The sequence below is a fragment of the Camellia sinensis genome, chromosome 13 (assembly GCF_055761805.1).
Source record: "Camellia sinensis isolate YWXY chromosome 13, ASM5576180v1, whole genome shotgun sequence".
Taxonomy (NCBI): domain Eukaryota; kingdom Viridiplantae; phylum Streptophyta; class Magnoliopsida; order Ericales; family Theaceae; genus Camellia; species Camellia sinensis.
The window spans coordinates 3146417-3174303 of NC_138973.1; the positions used below are offsets into that span (position 1 = coordinate 3146417).

Here is a 27887-nt window from a genome sequence, read left to right on the forward strand (position 1 = left end):
AAATTTATAAAAATTGATCAATATTTATTTTAAAACCCAATAAATATGATCATGGAAAAAAAAATGTGTGTATCAGTAAGTTTTTTCAAATTGTGCGAAAAATAAAAAAATTCACGGTTCCGGTTATCGCAACCGTTACGCTATGGCCTTTACACCCCGCAACCACAACCGCGCCACCGCCACCGTTACGACGACCACAACCGCTTTTCAGAACTTTGTTTAGAAAACTTACAAATATACACTCTTTAAAGCAAAACGGTGTAACAACAGAATGCAGAATTCAGGGTGATGAATTTGCTTCCATTGCCTTACTTGCTGGTGGAGCTTTATCTCACCTTTCTACATATGCAGAGGGAAACCATCCAGCATTCACCTTTCAGACCATCCTATAGCAGCCACCTGTTGAGCACCACCACCACCACAGAAGTTTAACAATGAGATTTACTCCATTTAATATAATATATAATTTATACAAATATAATACATAGATATACAGTGTTTAAAATTAAATAAATAGCATATAGATGAAGACCAGCATATAGATGAAAACTATCCCAAAAATAAAGCAACAACAATAGCATATAGATGAAGACTAGCAGTGGTGACAAGACTTGCCTGGCGAACTACAACATAATCATCAACTGAAGGACTTAGTTCACCTTCTGATTGAGCATCAAATGAGTGTATAACCTGACAGACAAAGAGGGAAAAAAACATACTTTAAAAGAAACGAAAACAATGATGCCAACTTAATAGATATTTTAAAGATTTTGAAACCATCATGACACTTCAAAGTGAGAAAGATCCTTCTGCAAAAGGACAAAGTCAACTTAAGCAAATAAATAGTTTGAAAAATGGTAAAAAATTCAAACTATTTGGGTAATGCAAACTCTCACCGACGAGCGAAGATATATCTTTCTACATTGCATGAAGAAGAGATGCTTTATGTTCTTAAGTTTGATATTCAGAATAGTTGGCTACAAATTAAAAAAACATCAGCCGAACATGGTAAAATGATTTAAACTTGATAAAACGACTCTGAGACCAATTATCGGGATATGTGAAGTGAGCAATCATGATTGCATACAATTAAGCTTAAAAAAGTAGACGATTTCTAAAATTGAATTGACTCCAATGGAAAAAGATCCACCTCATGTGCAATAACAGATCCTAGAGAGTTCAAAGAGCTTACTTTTGCAATGAAGTAGGAATCATTTTGATGCTCATCTTGAGGAACATCAGGTCCATCTAAAATAGTATCATCAAGCACAGGTGGAACATCTGCATCTCTCTGCATAGTCACTGATTGCGATGAAGACTCGTTTAGTTGCTTCTCCAGTATCATCTAACTCCAATAATAAACAGTAGGCATCCCAGTCATAATCTTTCCCACAGAAATGATAAATAAGAAGGTTTCTTTCCAGGAAGACAGCTAAATCTTTTCCAGGAAAAGATAAAAAGTCATGGTGCAGGATTGCAAACCTCAGCATGTAGCTCATCCAAAGTGGCAATGATGTTTTGATGATAAGATTTCTCAGCACCCACCTGTAAGTGAAATTCATGTAAGGTCCTAACATCAACATTCAACTAAAAGGTCATGCTTAGAAAAATAAAATGCCTTGATCCAAATTCCCATTGTGAGAATGGAAACAAGAAACATCAATAAAAAGGGTGCTTCGTTCTTATTGCTAGTTTCAAATACCAATCAGGATTTCAATTCATTATAACAGATAGTTGAAAGAATATATTCCTGGTTTTCAGGAACTCTGACAGCAAAGCCTTACACCAAGCTATATGAGAATTTTATGAGTGGACACTGGGTTGCATTTAAATATGACTAGTGTTGACCAAAATCATCTTTCATGACACAATGGCAAAAATTTAATAAGAAAATACTAATATACCCAGCATATTCATATTGAGAACAAAGGATATTTGCTACTGCATATGCGAACTTGGAAAATCCCTTTATTGAGGAACACAACAGCAAAATATACATTCTAACAACATTTTTTTTTTTTTGGAGTGGAAGAGAAAAAGACACAACATTGCAGCATATGTAATGAACTTTTAGTTATGCATATTACTGGATGCATATCGGCACAAACAATTAGCAAGCGAAGTTGAGAAGTTATGATGCCCCCATAACAAGTACTTGCAAGAGGCAAGCAACCTGCATACTAGTGACAAGTAAAATATATACAAAACAAAAATCTACGACTAAATACCATGGTAAGAAGCTTTCGGAAAGCGATCCTTTGCTACTGATCCTCCACTGAAAACATAGCAGTGATTGCTTCCCTTCCAAGGGCCATCAATGCAGACCTAAATTCATTCAATTTTCTTTCTGCATGTTGAAGCTTTATTGAAATCTCTGCTGAAGTAGAAGGATCTTTACACTTTGATTGACGCTTTATTACTTCAACTTCCTAGTAAAATGATATATTCAATATATCACTGATGACAGGTGCAGCTCAAGTGCAGATCAATCAAGTGTAGCTCAAGTTCAACCAGCCATGCTTCTCAACAGTTATAATGTAGAGCAGTCTAGCTAGCAGCAGAGTCTAGATAGCAGCAGAGCAGTTGCACCATATCTCTACAGTGTGTAGGTTAAGAGTGTCTGGTGCATATTAGTTTCAGTTAAGTGTATGTTAGAAAATCCTTTTAACTCCTATTAGTTAGTTTGTTAAGACAGTTGTGAGTTTGTTAAAAGACAGTTATGAGGTATGTCTATATAACAATAGTTTTGCAGTTGTAAAGGTGTGATTGATATTTATGAAATAATATCCTTCAATATTATTTTCTAGTTGCCTCTCTCTTTCCCTGCATGGTATCAGAGCCCTAGAGCTCTCATGAGCAACAATGGTGGTACAAACTGAGAAGCAATCATTGCCTGCAAATGTTCTCCTTCTCGTTTCCAATCTTAACTTTTTGATTACAGTTAAACTCGAAGCTTCAAACTATTCAATTTGGAGAAGTCAAGTCCAAAATTTCTTTGAAGCTACAGAGTTATTTGGTTTTCTTGATGGATCTACTATATGTCCATCTACTACAACTTTTGATTCTGATAATAATACAATTTCCAATCCTGAGTTTCTACAATGGAAATTAACTGATTCTTGTCTTCTCAGTTGCATAATTGCAACTCTTACTCCTTCAATTTTTTCTTCCATTCTTCATCTGAAGAATTGCTGTGATGTTTGGTCAGCTCTTGAGAAACGATTCATATCACTTTCTCGATCTCATATTCATCAGATCAAGAATCGTTTGAGCACTACTACAAAGAAATCTAAATCTATGGAAACCTATCTTCAAGAAATCAAAGATCTTGTTGAACAACTTGCTTTGGCATCTTCTCCAGTCTGTGATGAAGATCTCAGATGAAGATCTCATTCTTTTGGTACTCAATGGCTTACTTGAGGAATACAATGCTTTCAAAACCACCATTTGAGCCAAATTAGAGGTACTTACAATGGATGAACTCTGTTCTCTCTTGTGTTCCGAAGCCATACATGTTGAAAATAGTCACAAGCATGGTACTTCTGATCTCATTGTGGCTTTCTCTGCTACTAATCCTCATTCAATCACAAACAATCCTTCCACTACATCATCAGTTTCATCTCATCATAATCAGCAGTATTTTGGTCAATCTTCCTCTCGTAATTTCTCTTTTCAAAATAGAGGAGGTTCTCGATCTCAAGGCCAGTATAGAGGTGGTGGTAGGTACAGCAGTCAACGAGGCAGAAGAGGAGGAAGACCTCAGAGTTATGGCTTGACCTGTCAAATCTGTGGAAAAGGAAATCACTCTGCTTTAGAGTGTAGACATCAACTGAATACTTCTTTTCAACCTGTGTTTCCCTCATACACCATGGGACCTTCACAAATGCCTGCTTTTACTCCTAGAGCTTTTTCTGCACAAACTCCTTTTCCTTTTATGTCCACCTCTATGCAATCTACTTCAGCTCCATGGTATGTTGCTTCTGCTGCAACTTCTCATCTCACAAATGATCTGAACAATCTTCATTTTTATTAACCCTACCAAGGCCATGATCAAGTAATGGTTGGTGATGGAAATACTCTTCCAATTCATAATTCTGGCACTGGTATATTGTCTTCTCCTTCCTTTCAATTTAGGCTTAACAATCTTCTTCATGTTCCACAAATTTCATCAAATTTCCTCTCTGTTCATCAACTTACTTCTGATAATAATTGTAGTATTACTTTTGACAATGAGTCCTTTGTGATTCAGGACAAGCTCACCAACACGGTGCTTTGTAAAGAACATCATCAAAATGGCCTCTACCAATTTCCTTCTTCATTTTCTCCTAAAGCTTTTACTGGTACTAGTTCTCTTGCTACTGTTTGGCATAAGAGACTAGGGCATCCTTCTTCTGCTGTATTTCATACTATTGCAAATAAAAGTGGCTTGTCACTTAGTCATCAAGATTGTAACACTTTTTGTCATTCTTGCTGTGTGTCTAAGAGTCATAGACTCCCTTTTGTTCTTTCCACTAATAAAACTCATGCTCCTTTCACTCTGATTCACTCAGATGTTTGGGGTCCTTTTACTCAAGTGCAGTCTTTTTTTACTTACTATGTTGTTTTCATTGATGATTTTAGTCATTTTACCTGGATTTATCCTCTGTCTTATAAAAGTGAAGTATATTCTAAGTTCTTAGAATTTAAAACCTATGCTGAAAATCAGTTTTCAACTTCTCTTAAAATTTTAAGAATTGATGGAGGAGGAGAATATACTAGTCATCAATTTGAGACTCTTCTTAAATCTTCTAGCATTGTTCATCAGCTTAGTTGCCCTCATACTCCATCTCAAAATGGGGTTGCTGAGCGAAAGCACAGACATATCATTGAGACAACCATCACCCTGCTTGATCAATCATCTGTACCTCTGAAATTCTAGTTTGAGGCTTTTGCAACTGCTGTTTATATGATCAATAGAATGTCTTCTCCTACATTGGGCAATCTCAGTCCCTATGAGGTGCTGTTTCAGATGCTTCCAGATTATAATTTTCTTAAAGTGCTTGGCTGCAGATGTTATCCATGGTTGAGACCTTATACTTGTCACAAATTACAACTAAGATCTATGGCTTGTGTCTTTATTGGTTATCATCCAAGTTACAAGGGATACAGATGCTTGGATCCTCTTTTTGGTAGAATTTATATCTCTAGGCATGTTGTGTTTGATGAATGTTCTTTCCCTTTTGCTTCTACTGTTTCTTCTTCATCTCCTCTTCTTTCTTCCAAATCTGCTATTAAAACATTCTTTTGGGGTACTACTCCTTCTGTGTCTTCTTCTTTGCTTTCTTCTCAGGTTCCTACTCAGTCTAATTCTGTTTTAGCATCTTCTTCTAATTCCTTCTCATCTTCTTATCCAACAAATGTTTCTGCTTCTCTTCTTGTCTCACACAATCCTGGTTTTATTTCTTCCCCTTTATCTTCTTCTCCACCTGGTATTAATCTTACTATTCCCATTATTCCTCGTCCTTCTTCTCACTATCTCAATTCTCATTCTATGCTCACTCGAAGTAAGACAGCAAGATCTGCTAAGTCTGGTTTGGTTACTACTCTTCTTGACACTGAGCCTAGAACCTATAGAGAAGCTTTGCAGTGTCCTCATTGGCATAAATCTATGCTTGATGAATTTCAAGCCCTTCAAACTCAACAGACTTGGTCTCTTGTTCCTTCTTCTGCAAATCAAAATATAGTTGGCTGTAAATGGGTCTTTCGGATAAAAAAGAATTCAAATGGCTCTATTGCTCGGTATAAATCTCGCCTTGTTGCCAAAGGTTATCTTCAAGAAGCTGGTGTTGATTTCTTAGATACCTTTAGCCCCGTAGCCAAGCAACCAACTATCATAGTCTTCCTTTGTGTTGCTCTTCATTTCAATTGGTCTATTAAACAGTTGGATGTGTCTAATGCCTTTCTTCATGGCAAGCTTGAAGAAGAGGTCTTTATGGCTCAACCACCTGGTTTTGAGAATTCTCAGTTTCCTACTCATGTGTGTAGATTAAACAAGGCTCTTTATGGTCTTAAACAAGCTTCCAGAGCTTGGTTTTCCACTTTCTCATCTTTTCTACTTCAAATTGGTTTTGTTCCTAGTCATTGTGATAATTCCTTGTTTGTTCAATCTACCTTTACCACTCTTACTTATCTCTTGGTCTATGTTGATGACATTCTTGTCACTGGTAACTCTTCTTCTCATATTCAGTCCTTAATTTCTCAACTTCATTCTATTTTTTCTCTCAAAGATCTAGGTTCTCTTTTTTTTTTTTTTTTTTTGGGTATTTCTGTTACTACTTCTTCTTCTAGTTCTTTCTTATCTCAATCTCATTACGCTTCTAAGTTGCTTCAAAAGGCTGGCATGTCTAATTGTAAGCCTGCTCCTTCCCCTCTTAGTCCTTCTTCTTCCTCTTTTCTGTCTTCTGTTTCTTCCTCTGCCTTTTTTAATCCTTCTCTCTACAGAAGCCTTACTGGTGGTTTACAATATTTGACCATCACTCGTCCGGATTTGGCCTTTGCTGTGAATCAGGTTTGTTAACATATGCAATCACCTTCTCAAGATGATTTTGCTAAGGTTAAACGGCTGCTCAGATATGTTCAAGGAACTCTGCATCATGGTTTACATTTTTTCCAAAGTTCATTTGATATTCATGCCTTCTCTGATGCTGACTGGGTTGGTAATCCTTGTGATAGAAGATTGTTAGGTTTTTATTCTTAGCAATCCCGTTTAACTCCTTTCAGTTGTACTTGTTTTCGCACTTTTTATTTCAGTGAGACTATGAGTGTTTAGATGCGAATCCAACCTGAATTGTGCCTTGCAAAGAAGTTTGTGATGTTAATGCTTTCAAGATTGCCACTTCGCTGATTATGACAGGGATCGAGCTGTCCGGTCAGCTCGGGGGGTCCAAGAGGCAGCACCCCTTGGCGGGTCCGGGGCAGCGCCTAGGCGGGGTCGAGGGGCAGCGCCCCCAAAACAAAATGCAAAATTGCATTTAAAGTTGCCTTTCGCCCTTGCTCGCTCGAGCGAAGGATTTCTCACTCGAGCGAAGGCTGCGTTCGTATAAAAACTTGAAAGAGATGATTTCACGCTCGAGCGCAGGTTGTTTGGCTCGAGCGAAGCCACTTATGGAAAACACACGTTTTTGGTTCCTCGCTCGAGCGAGCATCGCGATTCAGATTTCTATAAGTACATGTTTCTGTCAGATTTTAGGATTACTGCTCCAGATCTTTTTTTTGGATATTAAGGTTTATATCTGGGGATATTTTGCTAGTTTTCTTTGATGTTTAATTGAGTATTCAACTCATGGGTTAAGAAGAATACATCAAAGGTTCGTTTGTTCATTCTATACAAAAGAGAGAGTTGTTCTTCGGTGGATTCTGAAGAATTTGAGCCTGATGCTTTGGTGGATTCTGGAGTGGCTCATCGTCAAGACAATTCCGAAGTGAAGACGGGGTTGGAAGAGACACATAAGGGTTGGTTCAATTTGGACGTGGATTCGCTAGGTAATTAAGAGTATACCTGTGTAATTCCTTTGTCTTTTTAGTGGATTGTTTTGTGGCTTTTGTCCGTGGTTTTTTTTATCACAATTGGAGGTGTCCAATTGTGATTTTTTCATGTAAAATCGTTGTGTCGATTTGTCTTGATTTTTTGATTGGGATTGTTGTTTACTACTTAAAATTGGTACATAATCACAAAACAACATCTAGGGGATTTCTAGATTTTTCAATCTACCTCTGGTTTTTGTCTTTATCCGGGTTCTAATTTGGTTTCTTGGACAGCAAAGAAACAGTCCACTGTGGCTAGATCTTCTACTGAAACTGAATATCGGTCCATGGCTCAGGCTACAGCTGAGATGTCTTGGCTTCAAATGTTATTGCGTGATATGCATCTCCCTTCCTCTATTCCTGTCCTTTGGTATGATAATCTGTCTGCCTTATCCTTGGCCTCTAATCCTGTTTTTCATGCCAGAACTAAACATATCGAAATAGATTATCATTTTGTTCAAGAAAAGGTATCTGCCAAGCAGCTTCTTGTTCGGCATGTTGCTTCTTCTGATCAGATTGCTGATATGTTCACTAAAGCTCTCCCTGTTGGTCGTTTCCTATTTCTCAAATCCAAGCTTCTCGTTGCTTCTTTCAGCTTGACAGGGGATGATGACAGGTGCAGCTCAAGTGCAGATCAATCAAGTGCAGCTCAAGTTCAACCAGCCATGCTTCTCAACAGTTATAATGCAGAGCAGTCTAGCTAGCAGCAGAGTCTAGATAGCAGCAGAGCAGTTGCACCATATCTCTACAGTGTATAGGTTAAGAGTGTCTGGTGCATATTAGTTTCAATTAAGTGTATGTTAGAAAATCCTTGTAAGTCCTATTAGTTAGTTTGTTAAGACAGTTGTGAGTTTGTTAAAAGATAATTATGAGGTATGTCTATATAACAATAGTTTTGCAGTTGTAAAGGTGTGATTGATATTTATGAAATAATATCCTTCAATATTATTTTCTAGTTGCTTCTCTCTTTCCCTTCAATCATTACCACCATTACTCTAGTCTACCACAATACCACCAAATATACCCAAATGTGAAATCAAAGAGTATCTGTGTTTCCACTTCTTGGCGTAGTCTGTCATAACGATGAGTCAAATGGTGAGCATCCTCCAAAGGAGCTCCTGTTATTAATGCCCGTAGTGGCTCAGAAACCTGCAAGTAATAAACAGCTCCCCCCTCCCCCCCTCCCCCTCCAAAAAAAAACCCCACAGAAAAGAAAAGGAAAAAATTGAAGAACAACTCCAAAACTAAAATATCATGTCATAGCATATATTCACTCTTTATGCATTTTTAGGAAACAAACAAATGCACAAAGAAACAGATGTAAAATTCAAAAAGCTAGTCATGAAAACTTCAATTATGACTAAAAGTGACCAAAAGTAATTGTTTACTATTCCTAACGAAAAGATCCAACAGAACAACAATTAGCCAACATTTGCATTATGGCTGCAAGTAGAGAGCTGTGATAGAATTTTCTACAACTGTAATTGGACAAAACTTTTTAGTATTACAATTTGACCCCAATTAAAAACTTTTAATATTACAAACATGTCTGGGGCATATCTAGGCACAACACACGTATTCTTGTATTGTCGCTGACATGTCCACTGAAAAAATAATTTAAAAAAGTTCATACACAATATATGGCTGGCCAGTCTGAAGAGTGTCTGTGTCTATTATGTGTCAGAAACAGATACGGGAACTAAAATGATGTGTCAGTGCTTCATAGCCTTCAACCTCATCAACAAGCTGATTGAATGACGGAGGGCAACTGAGCACTAAAGAAAGACTCAAAAGCTTTGGTATCAAGCATAGCATAGTAAGTTATTTTGCCCATTCCATTTGAATGCATGCCATATTGACCTTGATTTTCATGTGACTGCTTGTCAAATACCCCCTACTACAAAGCGAAAGACAGGTCCTCAAAGGGTAAAATTGGTATCACAATGGTCCTCATATAAATTAAACAAGTGGAGATGTAACCTGACTACCAAGGATTCCGAGCATTGTCTCCCTCTCATTTTCCATTGATTCGTGTGAGGTACCAAACTGAAAAGCAGCCCTTGCAAAAGGAGATCTGGAACTTTGATTCTCAGTCCCATGCTTGCAATAATCTTCAGCTAATTTTCTTGCTACAAAATTCAAGGTCAAACATTTATATATTCCCTCAGAACTGTGATGAAAACAATATAGAGAGAATTTGAACCACACTCACCAATCTCCATTTGTTTTTTTCCTGTTGAAATAAAACCTTCAACACCACGTACAATATCTTTTTGAAAATGATGTGCAACATAATGCATTTTAAAACTTCGATCACATATCAATTAATGTATTGGCTGAAGTTGTGTGACATGTGCGAAAGGATCCATTTATTAGATCAAACAGACCAACTTAATAAATCAAGAAATCACTTGGCAAAGACTCAATTATCTATACCTTAGCTGATCTTGTAGAAATGTAAACTGGTGACACTAAAGTTCAGCATCATCAACCAAGGGAGCTTCATAACCTAAATGTCCCAACTGCCTTAGAATTGCCTGCCAAATAATGAACACTACACATGTTATGTCATGACAGGATCAAAACATCAGTAGTTAAAATACGAAAGCCATGTCATACTTGATAAACTTCGATACAACACATGTTTTCCCCTCTCCCATGAGTTGTACAAGAGGCCAACATGGCCGAGTAAAAATTAATAGAATGAACAAACAAACAAACAAACAAACAAAAATGGATCAAATCTCAAAATCGATACAAAAGATGCATCCACATTTGTTAAACTTCACTATAACAAACATGTTTTGCTCTCCCACTTATCATACAAGCAGTGACTTTAGCAGAGAAATCATTATTTTAATGGATAAGTTTTCTTTTCTTACTCTAGGCAACAGGATAGGGAATTTGATGTGCAAGCCCCTATATCATTCTACCCTCCTTTCCCCCATTCAATTAGTTTCTACTACCTATTTCAATTGCCTCTGCTTATCCTACTGTTGAATTCCATATCTCAGTGACTCAAAGAGGTGTGAAAACAAAATGTACTGTTGTAGAAAATGAAAAGGAGATATAACTCCAGTTCCTTTGCAAATTTGTAATATCTTTGTGTAAGTTTCTGACTTATTATTTATATTCAACTTGTACTAATACAAATATTACAACCAATATATATAGCAATCCTAACCCTAATCTGAAATAGGAAATACAATCAATCTAATATTCACAATCAATCTAAAATACATTTCCATAATTAACATAATATTCTCACACCGCCGCTCAAACTCAAGGTATTTTAGCAGAAAACACTAAGAGTTTGTCAAGAAGAAATTGAAAACGAACAGTGGTGTGAGTCTTTATAAAGAAATTAGCAAGTTGGAAGGCCAAAGAGACGAAAGGAAGCGAGATGGAGCCAGACTGCAGATACTGACGTATAAAATGACAATTAATCTCAATGTGCTTCATTCGTTCATGAAAGATAGTGTTATGTGCAATCTGAATAACACTGCGGCTGTCACAGTAAAGGGAGGTCAGAGAAGACTGAGGGACACTTAACTCAATCAAGAGACAACAAAGCTAAACAATCTCAACAGTGGCATGAACCACATCACGGTACTCAGCCGCGACAGTGGAACGCTTAACAACAGTCTGTTTCTTTGCCTTCTAAGAGATTAAGGAATCACCAAGAAACATACAGAAGCCAGAAGTGGACTTGCAATCAGTGACATCACTAGCCCAATCAGAATGAGCATAAGCCACCAAGTCCAAAGAGGAAGTAGAAGACAACAGTAAACCCTGAAATATAGTGCCCTGGAGATAGCGAAGAATCCGAACTAAAGCAGCTCAATGGGTAGAGCAAGAAGCAAAGACAAATTGGCTAGCCACATGAACAACATAGACAATATCAGGACGAGTAATAGTCAAATAGACTAAGTAACCAACGAGCTCTCGATATAAAGTAGGATCATCCAGAAGAACACCATCAATAATGTTGAGCTTTACATTAAGCTCAATGGGGGTATCAGAAATCTTAGTGTCAGTAAGATCGGCACGATGAATAACCTCATTGGCATACTTGGCCCGAGATAAAAAGTAGCCATTGGGAGAAGAAGCTACCTCTATACCAAGAAAATACCGCAATTAGCCCAGATCCTTCATTTCAAAGGTGCGGAAAAGATGCTGTTTGACCTCAAATATAGCAGAAGAGTCAGAACCAGTGATGATCATATCATCCGCATACATATAGTACTAATGTAATAAATCTAGCAGAGGTGTAGAGAAGAAATAAAGCAAAGTCCTGGGCATAATGATAAAACCCAAGCTCAGTAATAGCAATTTGAAAACGATCATACCACACACAAAGAGACTGCTTCAGACCATACAGAGCACGCCGAAGGTGACAAACCTGTCCAGAGGAATGGTGAAGGCTAGGGGGAGAACGCATGTAAACCTCCTCAGTGAGATGGCCATTAAGAAAAGCATTCTTAGCATCCATCTGATAAAGATGCCAAGAACGAACAGCAGTAACAGAGATCAAAGCACGAACAGTAGTCATCTTGGAAATAGGAGTAAAGGTTTCCTTATAATCAATACCATACTCTTGTGAGAAACATTTGGCAACCAGACGAGCTTTGTAGCGCTTAAAAGAACCATCAGAATGAGTCTTGACTTTGTAGACCCATTTGCAACCAACCAAATTCTTACCAGCAGGCAAAGGAATCAACTCCCAAATACGAGTTTTCTGTAAAGCAGACAACTCATCCTCTATAGCTTGAACCCAATGAGGATCCTGACAGGCCTCCTTGTAAGACTGAAGTTCTGAAAAAGAGTGAATAGCAGACAAAAAAGTACAATAGAAAGCAAAAAAATATGTATTAAACCAACCTAACCTGTTTGGAGGATGATGCGCTCGAGTAGGATATCGGTGTGCAACAGGTTCAGAGTCGTTAGAAGTAAGAGGATCAGGAACAGGGGTAAAGACAACCGGTGAAGGAGGAGCCCTGTGATGAGAATAAACTAACAATAGGGGAGGAGAAGAAATTGAAGGAGGAGAAGCAACCAGAGGTGAAACAGGAGGAGAAGATGAAACAAGCTCAGAAGGAACTGTGGAGATGTACTCATCAGACGGTGCCTCAGAAGGAAATGGATAAATGTGAACCAAATCCTCTTTAGAAACTGGAGCAGTGACAGGAGGAAACTGAAAGTGAGGCATACGTTCAAGAAAAAAAACATTACAGGAGACGTAAAGATGACGGAAAACAGGGTCGTAACACCAATAGCCTTTTTGAGTAGGACTATAACCTAAAAAGACATATAGAATAGATTGGGTACTAAGTTTGGTTCAATCTTTACGGGAAATAAAGACAAAACAAGCAGACCCAAACACACGAAAGAGAAAGTAATTGGGAAGTTGAGAGAACAGAGCCTCATAAGGAGACTGACCAAAAAGAAGGGGAGTAGGCATACGGTTGAAAACAAAAGCAGCAGTAAGAACTGTTTCTCCCCAAAACGGAGCTGGGACTGAGGCAGAGAGAAGAAGAGACCTAGCTGTCTCAAGGAGATGATGGTGTTTACGCTCGACTCGACCATTTTGGACAGATGTATCAATACAAGAAGTTTGGTGAATAGTACCCAAATTGGCCAAATACACACAGAAATCATTTTTAAAAAATTCCCCACCTAAGTTAGACCGTAACACTTTAATTGTAGACCCAAACTGAGGAGTGATCATAGACTGAAAGGTACGGTATATCTGATAGAAGTCGGACTTATAAGTCATAAGATAAACCTAAGTGTAACGAGTGCAATCATCAACAAATGACACATAGTATGCAGAATCCTCTTTGGTGAGAACAGGAGAAGGGTCCCAAACATCAATATGAACTAAAGAAAACAGTATATCAGATATGGAAGTACTTTTATGAAAAGGTAAGGCTGTCATTTTAGCAAGTTTGCACCCCCAACACGCAGTAAGTTCACTAGGAGAAACTTTACCCAATATACCAGACTCAGCTAAAGACCATAAATGGTCAGCAGACAAATGCCCTAATCTAGAATGTCACAAGTAGAAAGGACTAGACAGAGAATCTAACTGAAAAGAGAAAAAGGCAGTCGTAGAGGGTGTCATAGGCAGATGTAGGCTCTCCACCACATAGAGGTCTCTAACTATATGGCCAGTCCCAATCTGCTGCTTGGACATCCGATCCTGCACAGAACAGATAAAAGAAGAGAAGACAACATCAAAACCGGAGGAATCAAGCTGACTGATAGATAATAAACTGATAGATAACTGAGGAACATAAAGGACAGATGGAATAGAGACAATAGACATAGTAGATTGTAAGACAGACCCAACAGATATAACAGACATACCAGATCCATTAGCAGCATTAACAGTAAGGACAAATTACATATACCTCCCTCGAGGTTTAGCTAAATTACAGATACCTCCCTAAGATTTATATTTTCATAACAAATTGCCCCCTAATTTGTTATGCAAATAGTACCTTCAGGAGGTATCTGTAATTTCTCAAACCTCAATGGAGGTATCTGTAGTTTTGCTAAACCTTGAGGGGGTATATGTAATTTGCCCTAACAGTAATAGGAGAGAGAGAGAGGGAGAAGGAGAGGGAGTACAATTTTGAAGTAAGAAGAGATGGGGAGTCAAATGATGAGAAGCACCAGAGTCAAAAATCCAGACAGACGATGAGATACCTGAAGAAGTCCTAGGCAAACCTGATTGAAGAGAGGAAATAATGGAGGCAGACGGGGAGGGTTGAGAGGTAGACAATGTATGTTGAAGCTGATTAATTTAAGCTTTCAAAGAAACCAAGTCAGGATCAGGAGCTGGAGCAGATGTAGTAGAACTGACGGAAGCCTAAAAATTACTCAGAGAAGAAAGGCAAAACTGGGTCCGAGATTGCTAAGAAGACAAGCCACACAGATATCCCTTCTTGGGCCAGTGATATTTCCAATGGCCCTTTTGGTGACAGAAGGCACACTCATTCGAAGCTAGAGACATCTGAAAGTTAATATCACAAGTGACTTGTCGTAAGCCAGACCACAGAAGCAGAGAAGCAGAGATGACAAACCAGCAATCAGCGAAGACGAATCAAAGAACAGTCAGAGAGCTCTACAATGCAAACCAAAAGGGTTAGTCACTCAGATGACTAGCCACGTAGCAGAAGGCGAGTCACGAGAGAACCAGTCCAAGTGTAATAATCAATGAAATTTTGGGGTCAAAGTGTAAATACCAGCAAATCAGTTATATGTATCAATACCAGGACTGATTGTGAACTAGAGAAGCTTCAAAAGACCAGAACAGAGTCGCGATGGCTGAAGATGATCGCGAGGTAAGTCACGACAGCTGAAGATGATCGCGACCTGAATCAGAAGCACAACGATGACGTTTGCGAACCAGAGGGACTAAGTTCACGAACCAAAAGTACCAGGATTGAGTCGCGACGAAGCAGAGGGCTGAAGCTGATTGCGAGTTGCTGATGATGACTGAAGATGATCGCGACCCACGAACCAGAAAGACCTACGAACCCTAAGTCGCAACTGTGAAAAAGACTAGAGAACAGAAAGGCCTTCGCAACTTCGGAGAAACCTAGAGAAGACTTCGAACAACAGGCGTGAACGCAGAGGAAGGACTTCGAATGATCAAGGCCAAACCTAGGGTTTCGGATGTGGCTCTGATACCATGTAAGTTTTTGAATAATTATGTATATTCAACTTGTGCTAATACAAAGATTACAACCAATATATATAGCAATCCTAACCCTAATCTAAAATAAGAAATACAATCAACCTAATATTCACAATTAACCTAAAATACATTTGCATAATTAACATAATATTCTTACGCTTTAATGCAAAAAAAAAAAATGGCTTGATCTGTATCGTAGAGGCAAGAATTAAAAAATTCCCAAGAGTTAAAAAATGCAATACTCATATAGCTGGTGGTACCGTAGTCGCACTCTAATGATATCAACATGGCCTAATAGAAAAAATAATGAAATTTATATTATTAGAATATGAAATCTAACTTATTATACCATCTCAAAAAAATTAAAAAAAAAATCTAACTTATTAAATATAGTTTGACAACTTATCATGTTTATCAATTCTTTAAATATTAACTCGGTGTAATATTAGTTATAATATATTTTTTATTATAATTCAAAAGCTCTTTAGTTATACTTTATGTGGTATTTATTTATAACTCATTTTTTTAATAATTATGATTCTCATATGATTGAATTATGTCATAAATTGCACATAGTATAACATTACCTTTATAACATTATTGCAAATAATTTCCGCTTGAAAAAACAAGCAAGAATTAACCATTATGAATGCATATATATAGCTAGTACATTACTAACAAATTAACTATAATCAATGCTTATTACTAGAATCACGTCTCATTCTATGCACTAGATTCACAGAATCAGAAATGAATGAATAACCATAACAAGCTATACTCAAAATTCTCTCAATCTAAAAACCATTCATACATAGTATATATGCTCAGAAAAAAAATACTAAAAAGAAATATTTAAATTTATTATGTCGATATTAAACTTGATGTAATAGTAAGTTACACCAAAATAAATCTGGTCAAAACATTCCAAATTGGAAATACTTGAGCAGGAAACATTACTAAGAAATGATATCATAAATATCTTGAGAGATTTTACATTATTATTTCAAAAATGCTAGAGACCCTAAAAATTCTACCAAAAGTTTTATCAAATGTCTCACATGGTTGTGAGATCCACATGAGACCCACATTGTGTGGGTCCCACACCCATGTGAGATATTTGGTAAAACTTTTGGTAGAATATTTGGGGTCTCTAACATTACTCTTATTATTTTGTTTCCAATGTTTTTGGTCTATAATCACTTGAGTGAATGCACCACAAGCACACCCTTTGACCTTCCATTTTCTCCTTTATTTGCTTCTTCCGTCCTCTGTCACCATCTGCCTAGTTAGCTATTTAAATGGTGCAATTCTTGAGCTGTTTAATCATCCCCACTTATTCACCCCAAAAAAAAAAAAAAAAAATCCCCACTCTCTCTCTCTCTCTCTCTCTCTAAATTTTAGTAATGACAGCCATTTTCAATTCATTCTCTGGCTTCTTTCTTTTGGCATTCTTTTGTTTCATTCCGCTTTTAGTACTTAATTGTCCCATTGTAGCCCAGACTAGTGGCAGTGGTGGTGGTGGTAGTGGTTTCACCGCTGAACTCGTCCACCGTGACTCCCCACTCTCTCCACTCTACAACCCATCCACCAACAAGTTGAACCGCCTCAGCAACTCTTTTCATCGCTCATTTTCTCGTGCCAGTCACTTCAAACAGACCTTAAAATCTTCAATTGATGGTATCCAATCCCAAATTGTTGCCGCCAGTGGAGAGTACATCATGAAGTTATCCATTGGAACTCCGCCTGTTCCATTGTTTGGGATCGCCGATACAGGTAGCGATCTTACGTGGACACAATGCAAGCCTTGCACTCGATGTTTCAAGCAAAACTCACCGTACTTTGATCCCAAGCATTCATCAACATACAAAGAGTTATCGTGTCAATCACAATTTTGTGAAATCCTGGGGGCTGATGATCCCTCCACTTGTACCAACAATGAGAGGATCTGTGAGTATAGCATGTCTTACGGAGACAATTCTTTCAGTGTCGGTCACCTTGCTGCTGAAACATTCACCTTCGGATCATCGACTCCCGGACAAGCAATTTTGATCCCCGATATGGTTTTTGGGTGTGGACACGATGATGAGTGGAGGGAAATCATAATCCGGTTTCAATTATGGACAAAAGGGTGAAGGGGACAAAGCCTTCATTGCCCCAAGGTATGACATCTTTTTCGGCTAAAATCAGGTGGACGTCATCGGGTATATTGTAGTCTTTTCTGAATTCGGCTAGACCGCCCGGAGTATTTACAAGAAACCTATACTTCCCCATTTTATGGTATAAATTATGAATAAATAAGTTCGGTCCAAAAATTGTGCTCAGTAGCTCGGTTGAGCGCGCAGAGGAGTGCCTGGGCAACCTAAGTCTGCAAAGTGAAGAACAAAGGTGTTAAGCACAGATCATTGGGCTGTGCTACAAATTAAAAGCAAAATAAAAAGATATCCTACTTCGACTGTGTGGGATGCTACAGGTTTTGTCTCGGTTTCTTCAAGGTGATTGGTAGCTCGGTTTGAGCAGGGTTTTATTACCTCGGCCTTGGCAAACGTCTCGATATCTCGGTTGTGGGAACGGTTCTGTTTGACTGGTTGATCGTCTAGGGGCAGCTCTCAAAAAACTAAGAAAGCTGGTTTAGCCCAAAGGCCTAGTTCGGTTGGTAACCTCGGCCGAGGTAAAGCAAGAAGTGGTTTGACTCGTTAAAACTACTGGTGTAAACATGGAAGTGTTAGTCCGGTTGTAAACTGGCTAAACTTTTACCTAGCTTAAACAGTGTCCTAGTTTGGTTGCATCGTGATTTTGGATCAAAGACCAGTTTTCTACAGGATATTGCATGTACTCGTGTTCTATTGCTAAGTTTTTTCCAGAAAAGTACAGAGCCAAGCGAAATGGAAAAAGATGTTTTGCAAAAACACGGAAAATAAAATACAAAAACAAAGTAGATGAGCAATACTAACCAAATGAGTAGGCAAGGACTGGAGATGGAAGCAACAGGCAACAAACGACGAACTCTTTCAGAAGACGAAGAACAGTGAAGAACTCGAAGAAAAGAAAGAAGATGAATAGCAAAAGTGGAGGGATTTTGGCCTCAGGGTTTGTTTTTGTTAGAAAGCCCAAAATTTGGGCGGGACTGTTCAAAACAAAACGCGGAGTACGAAGGCGGCGTAACAGTTGCATTGAGCCAGTCAGCGCCTGCCACGTGTCATTGGAATAAGAAACGATTCAGTTGCTGTGATTGAAAAGACGTTTGGACGGGACAGCTAGAGCCCGGCATGAATTTAGCTCGGTTGGATAGGCTAAGGGGTTTTTAGCTCGGTTGGAAAAGATAAAGGATTTTGGCTCGGCTAGAAGACCTTAGCTCGGCTAATAAAACAGGTAATCCCAATCATGCTAGGCAGAAGGAATTATGTGAAAATTGGGTTGAGCTAGGTAATGGGCCGTTATAAGCCGCAGTACAAAAGGCCGAGTAAAATGGCCATGTAAGTTACTCCGGTCGTGTGGTTATTTTGTCGATAGTCTGGTCTTAAGGCCGTGTATCTAGTCCGGTTTGATAGTAGATTGAAGTTAGATCGGTCTAACGGTACTTTGAAGTTAAACCGGTCTTGGAGTTACACCAGTCTCGACATGTTAGTTCGGTCCGACCACGCCATGGGTTGTGCATAAGGAGCCGACGTAAGAGCATTAAAAGGAAGAGTTAGTTCGGCTTACTCTTCGGCTATGCATAGACATATTTACTTCGGTCATATTGGAGTTCGGCCATGATAAAACCATCTCACTTGGTTTAAGCAGTGAGGGGGGTGTTGAAGGATAAGCATTATCTTTCAGGAGTATGAATCCTAGGAGGACTCTGCATGGAGGAGTAGAAGTCCTACTAGGATTGTGCCACATGAAACCTATAAAAGTTCACAAACATCACCTTTGGAGAGGTTAAAAAAAAACACACAACTTTGCTTTTTGAATACACGGAGCTTTTTGTCTATATGTCAAGCTTAATGACTTAGGCATCAGAGAGGTTTCCGGCACACACCCGCCGGCTAGCTCACGTTTGTGTTTTCAGGTGATAAAGTGACGACGTACAGAGGAGCGCAGACTTGATCAACAGGATTATACGAGAAAGTTTATTTCTTTCCCATACATATACTGTATCTAAATCATACAAAATATCTAATCTGAAACTAACTCTAAACAAACTAACTAACTCATAACAAACTAGCTAACCACCACAACTAATTCCACTAGGTTTACAGATCTGTGATGGTGCAGTTCTAACAGACAAAGACAACTGTCCATGAGAGCTATGAGCAGATGGTGATGAAAGCTGAGTGTAGTGAGCAGAGGGCTGAATGTAGTGAGCAGAGGATGATACTTCTTCAGCCCCCCTCAAGCGGATAGGGGAAGAAACCACTAACAGCTTGTCACGAAGGTAATGAAATCTGGAAGGAGAAAGAGGTTTTGTGAAAATATCAGCGACCTGATCCATGGTAGGAATATACTTAAGTTCAATCTGATTGGCAACCATTTTTTCCCGAATAAAATGACAATCGATTTCTATATATTTGGACCTTGAATGGAAAACAGGCTTGGATGCTAAGGCCATGGCAGATAAACTATCACACCATATGACAGGAACAGTAGAAGATGAAACACAGAAGTCCTTAAGCAATTGTTGAATCCAAGTGAGCTCAGCTGTGGCATGAGCTAAGGCTCTATACTCAGCTTTAGTGGATGATCTAGAAACAGTTGCTTGCTTTTTAGCGGACCATGAAATCAAGTTTGAGCCGAGATATACACAATAGCCAGATGTTGATTTTTGATCAAGACTATCACTGGCCCAGTTAGAGTCAGAGAATGCAGAAAGAGCAAATGAAGTTGGGGTGAAAAAGAGACCATAATGTAGAGTCCCTTTAACATATCTAAGGAGCCTCTTAACAGCTTGAAAATGAGCATTAGTAGGGAGAGACATAAACTGACATGCTTGATTAACAGCATAGGAGAGATCAGGTCTGGTGATAGTCAAATATTGCAGTCCACCAACCAAACTTCGATATAGTGAGGGCTGAGCAAATGGCAAAGAATCAGTTGTAGAACATACAGCTTTAACAACCATAGGAGAGGAACATGGTTTGCAGTCTGCCATTCCTGCTTTGTGCAATAATGCAGCAGCATATTTAGCTTGAGATAAAAAGGAACCACGCTCATCAGACTGAACTGAAATGCCCAGAAAATAAGACAAAGAACCAAGGTCTTTCATGGAAAATGACTGGTGCATGTGTTGAAGAAGTAGATCAATGAAAGCAGAATCATCACCAGTTAATAAGATGTCATCAACATACACCAAGAGCAGAGTGAGACTTGTAGAAGTTTTTCTGATAAAAAGAGAGGCATCAAACAGACTGTTGGTGAATCCTTGAGAAAGCAAGAAAGTTGAAAAAGTGGAGTACCAAGCCCTAGGGGCTTGCTTGAGACCATACAAGGCCTTCTTGAGTTTGCAAACATGAGTAGAAGATTGTTCAAACCCTGGAGGCTGCAGCATATAGACCTCTTCTTGAAGAGTACCATGAAGAAATGCATTGGAGATGTCAAGCTGTTTGATAGACCATTGAGATTGAAGAGCAACACTTAAAAAGATTCGAATAGTGGGTTGTTTAGCCACGGGACTAAAAGTCTCATGGAAATCAATACCCTCTTGTTGTAAAAATCCCTTGGCCACCAATCTAGCTTTATAACGAGCAATAGTAGCATTTGAATCTCTTTTAATGCGAAAAACCCATTTGCACCCAATAGCAATTTTATGAGAAGGAAGAGGAACAAGGTCCCAAGTGCCTTGTTGTTGAAGAGCTTGATATTCTTCCTGCATGGCTTGAAACCACATAGGAGAGTGAAGAGCATCATGAACAGATGTAGGTTCGGTTTCAAGAAGAGAAACTTTAGCAGAAAAACAGTAAGGAAGGTTATGTTTAAATCTAGTAATCATGGGATGTATGTTAGACACGGAGGAAGGAAGAGAATGAGGAGGTAAATCAATAGTAATGGAGGAAATAGGAATAGGCTGAGGAAGAGGACGAGTAGGAGTAGGCTCAGATCTGGAAGAGGGCTCAGAAGGAGTAGGAGATGAAACAGATGAAGAAGGAGACTGAGTAGGAATAGTAAATGAAGAACTGAGTAAAGAAGGCCAGAAAAAGGATGTAAGAGTAGATAAATCTGAAGATGAAGAAGAGGAAACTGAGGACTGTTGCTGAGAGAAAGGAAAACATGATTCATTAAAAATGACATGCCTAGAAATGTAGATTTTTCCAGAAAGAGGCTCAAGACATCTATATCCCTTAATAGTAGGATGGTATCCTAAGAAAACACAAGACATGGATTTTGGTGCCAGCTTGTGAGGAGCATAAGGCTTTAACCAAGGGAAGCACTGGCAACCAAACACTTTGAAAAGAGAAAAATCAGGTATGCTATGAAACAACATTTCAAAAGGTGTCTTGTGATGTAAAATACTAGAAGGCATTCTATTAATGAGAAATGTGGCTGTGGCAATAGCATCAAACCAAAAATTAATTGGAACAGATGAGTGATGAAGCAATGTGATGGTAGTTTCAATAATGTGTCTGTGTTTGCGTTCAGCTATGCCATTTTGAGCTTGAGTATAGGGACAACTACTTTGATGAATAATGCCATGAGAAGACAGAAAAGTATCAATTCTTTTATTGACAAATTCAATGCCACAATCAGTCCTAAGTATTTTAAGAGAAGTCTGAAACTGAGTATCAATATATGCTTTGAATACAAGCAATTTATCATACACCTCACTCTTGTAGTTCAAAGGATACACCCAAGTAAATTTACTGTAATCATCCACAAACAAAACATAGAAACGAAATGGAGCATTATCTACTGTAAAGGGACCCCATACATCACTATGAACTAAAGCAAAAGGACAATTGACAAAAGCATTAGACAATGTGAAAGGAAGTCTATGAGATTTAGACACATTACAATCAAGGCAAGACAAGGCCTTATTCGAAGACAATTTATTTGGTAAAACACCAGCCAGATGCTGAAGCTTTAAAGAGGATGGATGGCCTAATCTTTGATGCCAAAGCAAATCAGACACAGGTGCTGAAGAAGTTGACTGAAGCACAGGTGCTGGAGTGCTAGATTGAAAAACTTGAGGAGAAGAACATTGTTCAGATGAAGGAATGAACTGGTAAAGACCATTGATATTAACAGCATAGGCACTTACACTATAGCTATGCAAAACATGAAGCACGTGACCAAGGCAACGCAAAACAGTCCTAGAACATGTCAAAATGAGTCTAAAACATGCATGGAGGCCTTCTTTGCTTACTGTTGAGCTTTATTTGATTTAGTTACATTATCCAAGTCATATGTACTGAAGATCCTGATAGAATTCGAGAATTGATTGCTATAGGTGCATCATTTGACCATGGAGGGGATGGAAACTTCTATGCAGAATCTTGTTCGTGCATTTGTCCTGAATGACAAAAGTGTTAGCATCAAAAATAACAAGACAGTTGAGGTCTTTGGTGAATTGATGCATAGATAAAAGATTTGAAGAAATGGCAGGAACATGAAGAAGATTTGAGAGAGGAAAACAAAACTGTGGAGTTGGCAAGATACCTTTACCTATATGACTGATTTGTAAGGAAGAGCCATTACCAACTTGAACATGATCCTGACCTTGATAAGGCTGAAATTGTTGCAGATTAGTCAAGTCATTGGTCAGATGATTGGTAGCTGCAGAGTCAACATACCAAGGAGGTATGGGAGGATCAGAAGAAGACTGAGGAACTGAAGCAGCATAAGCCTTTGACTGAGACAGAGAAGACTAAGAGGAAGTGCTGCTAGAGAAAGGCTGAAAATTAGGATCCAGTCGATGCCAGCAGTCAAAAGCATTATGATTCCAACCTCCACAAATCTGACATCCAGAGTTAGAAGAAAAAGCTCTTCTGGATCTATTATTATTATGATTATTGTTGTATCTATTATTGAATCTGCCACCTCGAAAAGTATTATATCTGCCTCTGAAACCACGATAAGAACCTCTACCTCTTGCAGAGTGAAAACCTCTATTAACAAAATTTGAAGAATCATAACCTGATGAAGATGATCCTCGTGAGGCAGTGTAGGCAACATTAAGATCAGTGCCAGTAGACTGTTTAAGTTTCTGTTCAATATGAATGAATTCGGAACATAACAATGAACACAAATGTTCCATTTTGACAGGCTCAGACCAAGTACGAATAGAAGTTTTGAAAGCATCATATTCCTCTGGTAGACCATTCAAAGTTAGGAAAACCAAATCTTCATCATCAACTTTTGCAGAAGCTAGAGCAAGCTGTGCTGCAAGATCTTTGATTTGAGATAGATATACCTCCATTGAAGATGATTTCTTACGAAGAGTTTGAAGTTTGGTTTTTAGTTGATGTATATGAGAGCGTGAAACTGAAGTAAACTGCTTCTCTAAGAATTGCCATACCTGATCACTTTGAGTCAGATGAAGAACAGAGGAATAAATGGATGAAGATAGAGTTGCAGTAAGACAAGTGAGCAAATGTGCATCAATCAATTGCCATTGCACATAACTTGGATTTGAAACAGTTTTTCCAAATTCATCAATGAGTTCTGGAGATGGACATGGATGAGATCCATTAACATGATCAAGAAATCCAGATACTTTAAGCACATTTGTCATCTGAGATTTCCATATGAGGAAATTGTTGGATTCGAGCTTCACTGTAATGAGAGAGTTGAAATTTGAAATCAGTAAACTGAGATTTGGTGGGAGAGAAGAATCAGCCATTGAAGACTTGTGGATCTTGCTCACGAGAGCTTAAAGCTCTGATACCATCTAGAGATTCTTTGAACTTATTATGTTTTCATTATATTAAATCTGTCGGTTACATTGGTTTATATACTGTATCTAAATCATACAAAATATCTAATCTGAAACTAACTCTAAACAAACTAACTAACTCATAACAAACTAGCTAACCACCACAACTAATTCCACTAGGTTTACAGATCTGTGATGGTGCAGTTCTAACAGACAAAGACAGCTGTCCATGAGAGCTATGAGCAGATGGTGATGAAAGCTGAGTGCAGTGAGCAAAGGACTAAATGTAGTGAGCAGAGGATGTTACTTCTTCAAGTACATAGATAAAAAAAATTAAGCAAATTGAAGAATTGCCTTTTTTATATGAGAAAATTAGTCAAAACCCTTCCATTAGACCATTATTTGGCAAAAATGACAGCCTAATTTATTTTTCTTCATAAACCTCTTAAGGAGAAAATACATAATTGAGTAAAAATAAAGTAAAATATATTCTTTTTTTTCTTAGACAATATTGTCAAAGTAATATGTTACTGTGAACCAAAGTAACATGTTACTGTAACTATTTATATCAATTTCAACGGTAATAATTTTTTTTTTTTAGAATTCCATAGTCAACATGAATTTTATTTGATAGATTTTGATGCGAGCATTTTAAAAATACTAATTTTATTAAAAACTGACATCTACATCAAAAGTTATAGTATTTTAAAGTTTAATATTTTGACAATAATGATATGTGTTGAACTTTTTAAGAAAAACTTTTTATACTTATGTTTAATGTATCAAAATTTTATTATGAGAAAGTTTTGACCAAATCTCCCTTTTTATATTTTAACTAGTAAAAAAAGGAAGAGTATAATTAAAATTGCTCTAAACTTAGTGTGGGGCAATTTGAGAAGTTGGTAAAAATTCAGCTTTTTGACTTTTTGACTTTTTTACATAAAAAGTCAAAAAAATCAAAAAACTGACTTTTTACTAACTTCTCAAAACACCACTATATTAATTTAGAGTTATGTTAAGGAATCCAAATAAATTATCAAATTTTCTACCAAACCTCTCACATGAGTGTGAGATCCACATAAATCACATGCGTATAGATCTCACACATAAGAGATATGATAGAAAATTCGGTAATTCATTTAGGATTCTTAACCTCTTCTATTGCGAGCGGATCCTCTAGAGTTAATTCTCTAGAGTGATCTCCTAAAGTGATTGATCGAACGGCGTAGAATCAAACTCACCAAAACGACGTCGTTTTGGTGAGTATTTTGAAAAAAAAAAAAAAAAATTCAGATTTTTTGAAGCTTTTTTTTTGCAGATCAACAATGGAATGCGGAAGTTTCGAGCTCCACCAATCTCTCACCGGGAACGGCCACACTCTCACAGATAACCCCCACAACTTCTCCCTCTCAAAACCATGGCCAATGCTTCCGTCGTACCTCCCATGGCCTCTCAACCCCAACGTCCCCTTCAGATCCTGCGAATCCTACTTCGGCAACAGCTTCACTCGCCGGATCGATCTCCTCAAATCCTCGCTCTCCCATCACCGGACTGGAGGCTGGTTTCGGTGCTTCTACAGTGAGACGTTGCGGAGCTCGATTTGTGAAGGGGGGAGGGTTCGGATGCATCCGGACAAGATTAGGATGTCGATTGGGGGAGAGAGGTTGGAGGCGGTGATGGGGAGAGGATGAGGAGTTGCCGGTGTTCGAATCGGGAGCTTTTGATGTTGAGGTTGTGGATCGATCGAGTCATGGAAGGAAGCTTGTGGATGATGAGTTTCTTAATCAGTATGTGCAGTTTGGTGCGAATTCGCAGCACACGATGCGTGGTTTGGTCGATTCGGTCAAGTTAGTTGGTGCTAGTGACTTCCAATGCTCTGAGGTTAGTAATTTATCAACAAGTTTTAGATGTGTTGTTAGAAATTCCACTACTCTGAATTGCTAACTACTTCTTTTACATGTTGATGATGATTTATTTAGCTTTGATTTAATTTTGTCTTGCGATTTGGGACTTGAGTTAATCTGATTTGGGTTGTTGGGTTGTGATGATGATGATAAATGGAAGCCATTGTTGATCTGCAGAAAAAACTTCAAAAAATCTGAATTTTTTTTTTTTTTTTTTTCAAAATACTCACCAAAACGATGTCGTTTTGGTGAGTTTGATTCTGAGCCGTTCGATCAACCACTTTAGGAGATCACTCTAGAGAATTAACTCTAGAGGATCCGCTCGCTCTTCTATTGGTTTAACTTACACCAAAATAAATCTGGTCAAAACATTCTAAATTTGAAATACTTTTTCTGAGCAGAATCACTACCTAGAAATGATATCATAAATACAATTTTGAGAGATTTTACATTATTTTGTTCCCAATGCTTTTGGTCTATAATCACCTGTGTGAATGCACCATAAACTCACCCTTTGACCTTCCATTTTTTCCTTTATTTGCTTCTTTTCTCCTCTGTCACCCTCTGCCTAGCTAGCTATTTAAATGGTTGAGATGTTTAATCGTCACCACTATTTCTCTCTCTCTCTCTCTCAAAATTTTAGTAATGGCAACCATTTTCAATTCATACTCCGGCTTCTATCTTTTGGCATACTTTTGTTTCATTCAGCTTTCAGTACTTAATCATCGCATTGCAGCCCAGACTAGTGGCAGTAGTTTTGGTGGTGGTGGTGGTTTCACCGCTGAACTCATCCACCGCGACTCCCCACTCTCCCCACTCTACAACCCATCCACCAACAAGTTGAACCGCCGCGTCAACTCTTTTCGTCGCTCATTTTCTCGTGCCAGTCACTTGAAGCAGACCTTAAAATCTTCAACTAATGGTATCCAATCCCAAATTGGTGACGCCGGTGGAGAGTACGTCACGAAGTTATCCATTGGAACTCCACCTGTTCCATTGTTCGGGATTGTCGATGCAGGTATCGATCTTACTTGGACACAATGCAAGCCTTGCACTCATTGTTTCAAGCAAAAGTTACCGTACTTCGATCCCAAGCATTCATCAACATACAAAGAGTTATCGTGTGGGTCACAGTTTTGTGAGTTCTTGGGGAGTGATGATGCCTCCACTTGTACCAGCAGGGATAGCATTTGCCAGTATAGCACATCCTACGGAGAACATTCTTTCAGTATCGGTCACCTTGCTGCTGAAACATTCACCTTCGAATCATTGACTCACGGACGGGCAGTTCCGATCCCCAACTTGGTCTTCGGGTGTGGACATAATGACGAGGGCACGTTCAACGAGACAGGTACTGGTATAGTTGGCCTTGGGAGCGGCAAGCTTTCATTTGTAAGCCAATTGAGGCACTCGATTCACGGAAAATTCTGGTATTGTTTACCACCATTAGATTCATCACATTCAAAAACCAAGTTAATTTTGGCGACAATGCAGTGGTAAGTGGTGTCGGGGTCATTTCAACTCCAATAACCACAAAATCACCCAATACTTTCTATTACCTTACATTGGAGGGCATTAAAGTTGGAAACAGAAGCCTAACATACACAACGCCTTCCAAAGCGAATTGGGTTGATCCGGGTAACATCATCATTGACTCGGGGACAACTTTAACGCTCTTGCCAAGGAAGTTGTATGAAAAATTAGAATCCGAATTGATAAAAGTTATTAAAGGAAAACGTACTTCGGACCCACTAGGGTTCTTGAGTTTATGTTATAGTAATAGCATCGATACTACCAAGTTGCCTACAGTAACATTCAACTTCGCCGGAACTGACCTAGAACTGCCACTGTTGATTACTTTCTTACA

At 38.4% G+C, this 27887-nt stretch overlaps 3 pseudogenes; 2 read left to right on the forward strand and 1 right to left on the reverse strand.

Annotated features, from left to right (window-relative positions):
- Positions 1-280: 280 nt before the first annotated feature.
- On the reverse strand, positions 281-13941 carry LOC114267629 (SH3 domain-containing protein 2-like; annotated as a pseudogene).
- Positions 13942-16671: 2730 nt separating this feature from the next.
- Positions 16672-17400, forward strand: LOC114267628 (aspartic proteinase CDR1 pseudogene; annotated as a pseudogene).
- A 9265-nt stretch (positions 17401-26665) lies between these two features.
- Positions 26666-27520, forward strand: LOC114267627 (aspartic proteinase CDR1 pseudogene; annotated as a pseudogene).
- The last annotated feature ends 367 nt before the right edge of the window (positions 27521-27887 follow it).